Here is a 7500-nt window from a genome sequence, read left to right on the forward strand (position 1 = left end):
GATTCAGCCCGAGACTGTTATACATAATGTGATTCAGTCCCATAATGTTCATACATGTTATACATAATGTGATTCAGCCCGAGACTGTTATACATAATGTGATTCAGTCCGAGACTGTTATACATAATGTGATTCAACCCGAGACTGTTATACATAATGTGATTCAGTCCGAGACTGTTATACATAATGTGATTCAGTCCGAGACTGTTATACATAATGTGATTCAGCCCGAGACTGTTATACATAATGTGATTCAGCCCGAGACTGTTATACATAATGTGATTCAGCCCGAGACTGTTATACATAATTCAGCCCGAGACTGTTATACATAATGTGATTCAGCCCGAGACTGTTATACATAATGTGATTCAGCCCGAGACTGTTATACATAATGTGATTCAGCCCGAGACTGTTATACATAATGTGATTCAGCCCGAGACTGTTATACATAATGTGATTCAACCTGTTATACATAATGCGATTCAACCTGTTATACATAATGCGATTCAGCCCGAGACTGTTATACATAATGTTATACATAATGCGATTCAGCCCGAGACTGTTATACAGAATGCGATTCAGCCCGAGACTGTTATACATAATGCGATTCAGCCCGAGACTGTTATACATAATGTGATTCAACCTGTTATACATAATGTGATTCAGCCCGAGACTGTTATACATAATGTGATTCAGCCCGAGACTGTTATACATAATGTGATTCAGCCCGAGACTGTTATACATAATGTGATTCAGCCCGAGACTGTTATACATAATGTGATTCAGCCCGAGACTGTTATACATAATGTGATTCAGCCCGAGACTGTTATACATAATGTGATTCAGCCCGAGACTGTTATACATAATGTGATTCAGCCCGAGACTGTTATACATAATGCGATTCAGCCCGAGACTGTTATACATAATGTGATTCAGCCCGAGACTGTTATACATAATGTGATTCAGCCCGAGACTGTTATACATAATGTGATTCAGCCCGAGACTGTTATACATAATGTGATTCAGTCCGAGACTGTTATACATAATGTGATTCAGCCCGAGACTGTTATACATAATGTGATTCAGCCCGAGACTGTTATACATAATGTGATTCAGCCGAGACTGTTATACATAATGTGATTCAGCCCGAGACTGTTATACATAATGTGATTCAGTCCCCGAGACTGTTATACAGAATGCGATTCAGCCCGAGACTGTTATACATAATGTGATTCAGCCCGAGACTGTTATACATAATGTGATTCAGTCCGAGACTGTTATACATAATGTGATTCAGCCCGAGACTGTTATACATAATGTGATTCAGCCCGAGACTGTTATACATAATGTGATTCAGCCCGAGACTGTTATACATAATGTGATTCAACCTGTTATACATAATGTGATTCAGCCCGAGACTGTTATACATAATGTGATTCAGCCTGTTATACATAATGTGATTCAGCCTGTTATACATAATGTGATTCAGCCCGAGACTGTTATACATAATGTGATTCAGCCCGAGACTGTTATACATAATGTGATTCAGCCCGAGACTGTTATACATAATGTGATTCAGCCCGAGACTGTTATACATAATGTGATTCAGCCCGAGACTGTTATACATAATGTGATTCAGCCCGAGACTGTTATACATAATGTGATTCAGCCCGAGACTGTTATACATAATGTGATTCAGCCCGAGACTGTTATACATAATGTGATTCAACCCATAATGACTGTTATACATAATGTGATTCAGCCCGAGACTGTTATACATAATGTGATTCAGCCCGAGACTGTTATACACATAATGTGATTCAGCCCGAGACTGTTATACATGTGATGCCCGATTCATTCAGCCCGAGACTGTTATACATAAATGTGATTCAGCCCGAGACTGTCTAACATAATGTGATTCAGCCCGAGACTGTTATACATAATGTGATTCAGCCCGAGACTGTTATACATAATGTGATTCAGCCCGAGACTGTTATACATAATGTGATTCAGCCCGAGACTGTTATACATAATGTGATTCAGCCCGAGACTGTTATACATAATGTGATTCAGCCCGAGACTGTTATACATAATGTGATTCAGTTATACCCCGAGACTGTTATACATAATGTGATTCAGCCGAGACTGTTATACACTGTGATTCAGTACATAATGTGATTCAGCCCGAGACTGTTATTTCAGCCCGAGACTGTTATACATAATGTGATTCAGCCCGAGACTGTTATACATAATGTGATTCAGCCCGAGACTGTTATACATTCAATGTTATACATAATGTGATTCAGCCCGAGACTGTTATACATAATGTGATTCAGCCCGAGACTGTTATACATAATGTGATTCAGCCCGAGACTGTTATACATAATGTGATTCAGCCCGAGACTGTTATACATAATGTGATTCAGCCCGAGACTGTTATACATAATGTGATTCAGCCCGAGACTGTTATACATAATGCGATTCAGCCCGAGACTGTTATACATAATGTGATTCAGCCGAGACTGTTATACATAATGTGATTCAGCCCGAGACTGTTATACATAATGTGATTCAGCCCGAGACTGTTATACATAATGTGATTCAGCCCGAGACTGTTATACATAATGCGATTCAGCCCGAGACTGTTATACATAATGTGATTCAGCCCGAGACTGTTATACATAATGTGATTCAGTCCGAGACTGTTATATATGTGATTCAGTCCGAGACTGTTATACATAATGTGATTCAGCCCGAGACTGTTATACATAATGTGATTCAGCCCGAGACTGTTATACATAATGTGATTCAGCCCGAGACTGTTATACATAATGTGATTCAGCCCGAGACTGTTATACATAATGTGATTCAGCCCGAGACTGTTATACATAATGTGATTCAACCTGTTATACATAATGTGATTCAGTCCGAGACTGTTATACATAATGTGATTCAGCCCGAGACTGTTATACATAATGTGATTCAGCCCGAGACTGTTATACATAATGTGATTCAGCCCGAGACTGTTATACATAATGTGATTCAACCTGTTATACATAATGTGATTCAGCCCGAGACTGTTATACATAATGTGATTCAGCCCGAGACTGTTATACATAATGTGATTCAGCCCGAGACTGTTATACATAATGTGATTCAGCCCGAGACTGTTATACATAATGTGATTCAGCCCGAGACTGTTATACATAATGTGATTCAGCCCGAGACTGTTATACATAATGTGATTCAGCCCCAGACTGTTAGACTGACTGTTATACATAATGTGATTCAGCCCGAGACTGTTATACATAATGTGATTCAGCCCGAGACTGTTATACATAATGCCCGAGACTGATACATCATTCAGCCCGAGACTGTTATACATAATGTGATTCAGCCCGAGACTGTTATACATAATGTGATTCAGCCCGAGACTGTTATACATAATGTGATTCAGCCCGAGACTGTTTCAGCCCGAGACTGTTATACATAATGTGATTCAGCCCGAGACTGTTATACATAATGTGATTCAGCCCGAGACTGTTATACATAATGTTCAGCCCGATGTCAGCAGCCGAGACTGTTATACATAATGTGATTCAGCCCGAGACTGTTATACATAATGCGATTCAGCCCGAGACTGTTATACATAATGTGATTCAGCCCGAGACTGTTATACATAATGTGATTCAGCCCGAGACTGTTATACATAATGTGATTCAGCCCGAGACTGTTATACATAATGTGATTCAGCCCGAGACTGTTATACATAATGTGATTCAGCCCGAGACTGTTATACATAATGTGATTGAACCTGTTATACATAATGTGATTCAGCCCGAGACTGTTATACATAATGCGATTCAGCCCGAGACTGTTATACATAATGTGATTCAGCCCGAGACTGTTATACATAATGTGATTCAGCCCGAGACTGTTATACATAATGTGATTCAGCCCGAGACTGTTATACATAATGTGATTCAGCCCGACTGATACATAATGTGATTCAGCCCGAGACTGTTATACAATGAATTCAGCCGATTCAGCCCGAGACTGTTATACATAATGTGATTCAGCCCGAGACTGTTATACATAATGTGATTCAGCCCGAGACTGTTATACAATGTGATGACTGTTATACATAATGATTCAGCCCGACTGATACATGTTATACTGTTATACATAATGTGATTCAGCCCGAGACTGTTATACATAATGTGATTCAGCCCGAGACTGTTATACATAATGTGATTCAGCCCGAGACTGTTATACATAATGTGATTCAGCCCGAGACTGTTATACATAATGTGATTCAACCTGTTATACATAATGTGATTCAGCCCGAGACTGTTATACATAATGTGATTCAGCCCGAGATACATGTTATACATATACATAATGTGATTCAGCCCGAGACTGTTATACATAATGTGATTCAGCCCGAGACTGTTATACATGTGATTCAGCCCGATGTGATTCAGCCCGATTCAGTGTTATACATAATGTGATTCAGCCCGAGACTGTTATACATAATGTGATTCAGCCCGAGACTGTTATACATAATGTGATTCAGCCCGAGACTGTTATACATAATGTGATTCAGCCCGAGACTGTTACATAATGTGATTCAGCCCGAGACTGTTATACATAATGTGATTCAGCCCGAGACTGTTATACATAATGCGATTCAGTTATACCAGCCCGAGACTGTTATACATAATGTGATTCAGCCCGAGACTGTTATACATAATGTGATTCAGCCCGAGACTGTTATACATAATGTGATTCAGCCCGAGACTGTTATACATAATGTGATTCAGTCCGAGATTGTTATACATAATGTGATTCAATCCGAGACTGTTATATATGTGATTCAGTCCGAGACTGTTATACATAATGTGATTCAGCCCGAGACTGTTATACATAATGTGATTCAGCCCGAGACTGTTATACATAATGTGATTCAGCCCGAGACTGTTATACATAATGTGATTCAGCCCGAGACTGTTATACATAATGTGATTCAGCCCGAGACTGTTATACATAATGTGATTCAGCCCGAGACTGTTATACATAATGTGATTCAGTCCGAGACTGTTATACATAATGTGATTCAGTCCGAGACTGTTATACATAATGCGATTCAGCCCGAGACTGTTATACATAATGTGATTCAGCCCGAGACTGTTATACATAATGTGATTCAGCCCGAGACTGTTATACATAATGTGATTCAGCCCGAGACTGTTATACATAATGTGATTCAGCCCGAGACTGTTATACATAATGTGATTCAGCCCGAGACTGTTATACATAATGTGATTCAGCCCGAGACTGTTATACATAATGTGATTCGACCCTGTTATACATAATGTGATTTATACAGCAGTCCGAGACTGTTATACATAATGTTATACACATAATGTGATTCAGCCCGAGACTGTTATACATAATGTGATTCAGCCCGAGACTGTTATACATAATGTGATTCAGCCCGAGACTGTTATACATAATGCCCGATTCAGCCCGAGACTGTTATATACATAATGTGATTCAGCCCGAGACTGTTATACATAATGTGATTCAGCCCGAGACTGTTATACATAATGTGATTCAGCCCGAGACTGTTATACATAATGTGATTCAGCCCGAGACTGTTATACATAATGTGATTCAGCCCGAGACTGTTATACATAATGTGATTCAGCCCGAGACTGTTATACATAATGTGATTCAGCCCGAGACTGTTATACATAATGTGATTCAGCCCGAGACTGTTATACATAATACATAATGTGATTCAGCCCGAGACTGTTATACATAATGTGATTCAGCCCGAGACTGTTATACATAATGTGATTCAGCCCGAGACTGTTATACATAATGTGATTCAGCCCGAGACTGTTATACATAATGTGATTCAGCCCGAGACTGTTATACATAATGTGATTCAGCCCGAGACTGTTATACATAATGTTCAGCCCGAGACTGTTATACATAATGTGATTCAGCCCGAGACTGTTATACATACATAATGTCATTCAGCCCGAGACTGTTATCAGCCCGAGACTGTTATACATAATGTGATTCAGCCGAGACTGTTATACATAATGTGATTCAGCCCGAGACTGTTATACATAATGTGATTCAGCCCGAGACTGTTATACATAATGTGATTCAGCCCGAGACTGTTATACATAATGTGATTCAGCCCGAGACTGTTATACAATGCCAGCCCGAGACTGTTATACATAATGCGATTCAGCCCGACTGTTATACTGTTGCGATACCCGAATGTGATTCAGCCCGAGACTGTTATTCAGCCCGAGACTGTTATACATAATGTGATTCAGCCCGAGACTGTTATACATAATGTGATTCAGCCCGAGACTGTTATACATAATGTGATTCAACCTGTTATACATAATGTGATTCAACCTGTTATACATAATGTGATTCAGCCCGAGACTGTTATACATAATGTGATTCAGCCCGAGACTGTTATACATAATGTGATTCAGCCCGAGACTGTTATACATAATGTGATTCAGCCCGAGACTGTTATACATAATGTGATTCAACCTGTTATACATAATGTTATAGACATAATGTGATTCATTCAGCCGAGACTGTTATACATAATGTGATTCAGCCCGAGACTGTTATACATAATGTGATTCAGCCCGAGACTGTTATACATAATGTGATTCAGCCCGAGACTGTTATACATAATGTGATTCAGCCCGAGACTGTTATACATAATGTGATTCAACCCGAGACTGTTATCCGAGACTGTTATACATAATGTGATTCAGCCCGAGACTGTTATACATGTGATTCATGTTATACATATGTGATTCAGCCCGAGACTGTTATACATAATGTGATTCAGCCCGAGACTGTTATACATAATGTGATTCAGCCCGAGACTGTTATACATAATGTGAGACTGTTATACATAATGCGATTCAGCCCGACTGTTATACATGTTCATACTGTTATACATAATGTGATTCAGCCCGAGACTGTTATACATTCAAGACTGTTATATATGTGATTCAGTCCGAGACTGTTATACATAATGTGATTCAGCCCGAGACTGTTATACATAATGTGATTCAGCCCGAGACTGTTATACATAATGTGATTCAGCCCGAGACTGTTATACATAATGTGATTCAGTCCGAGACTGTTATATATGTGATTCAGTCCGAGACTGTTATACATAATGTGATTCAGCCCGAGACTGTTATACATAATGTGATTCAGTTATACCAGCCCGAGACTGTTATACATAATGTGATTCAGCCCGAGACTGTTATACATAATGTGATTCAGCCCGAGACTGTTATACATAATGTGATTCAGCCCGAGACTGTTATACATAATGTGATTCAGCCCGAGACTGTTATACATAATGTGATTCAGCCCGAGACTGTTATACATAATGTGATTCAGCCCGAGACTGTTATACATAATGTGATTCAGCCCGAGACT

At 39.4% G+C, this 7500-nt stretch overlaps 1 protein-coding gene across 1 annotated transcript in view; it reads left to right on the forward strand.

Annotated features, from left to right (window-relative positions):
- Window positions 1-7500, forward strand: part of LOC121373937 (excitatory amino acid transporter 3-like) — a 52649-nt gene that overhangs the window by 36898 nt on the left and 8251 nt on the right. The gene's annotated exons all lie outside the window — the stretch shown is intronic.

Source organism: Gigantopelta aegis, chromosome 6 (genome assembly GCF_016097555.1).
Source record: "Gigantopelta aegis isolate Gae_Host chromosome 6, Gae_host_genome, whole genome shotgun sequence".
In the NCBI taxonomy this organism is placed as follows: domain Eukaryota; kingdom Metazoa; phylum Mollusca; class Gastropoda; order Neomphalida; family Peltospiridae; genus Gigantopelta; species Gigantopelta aegis.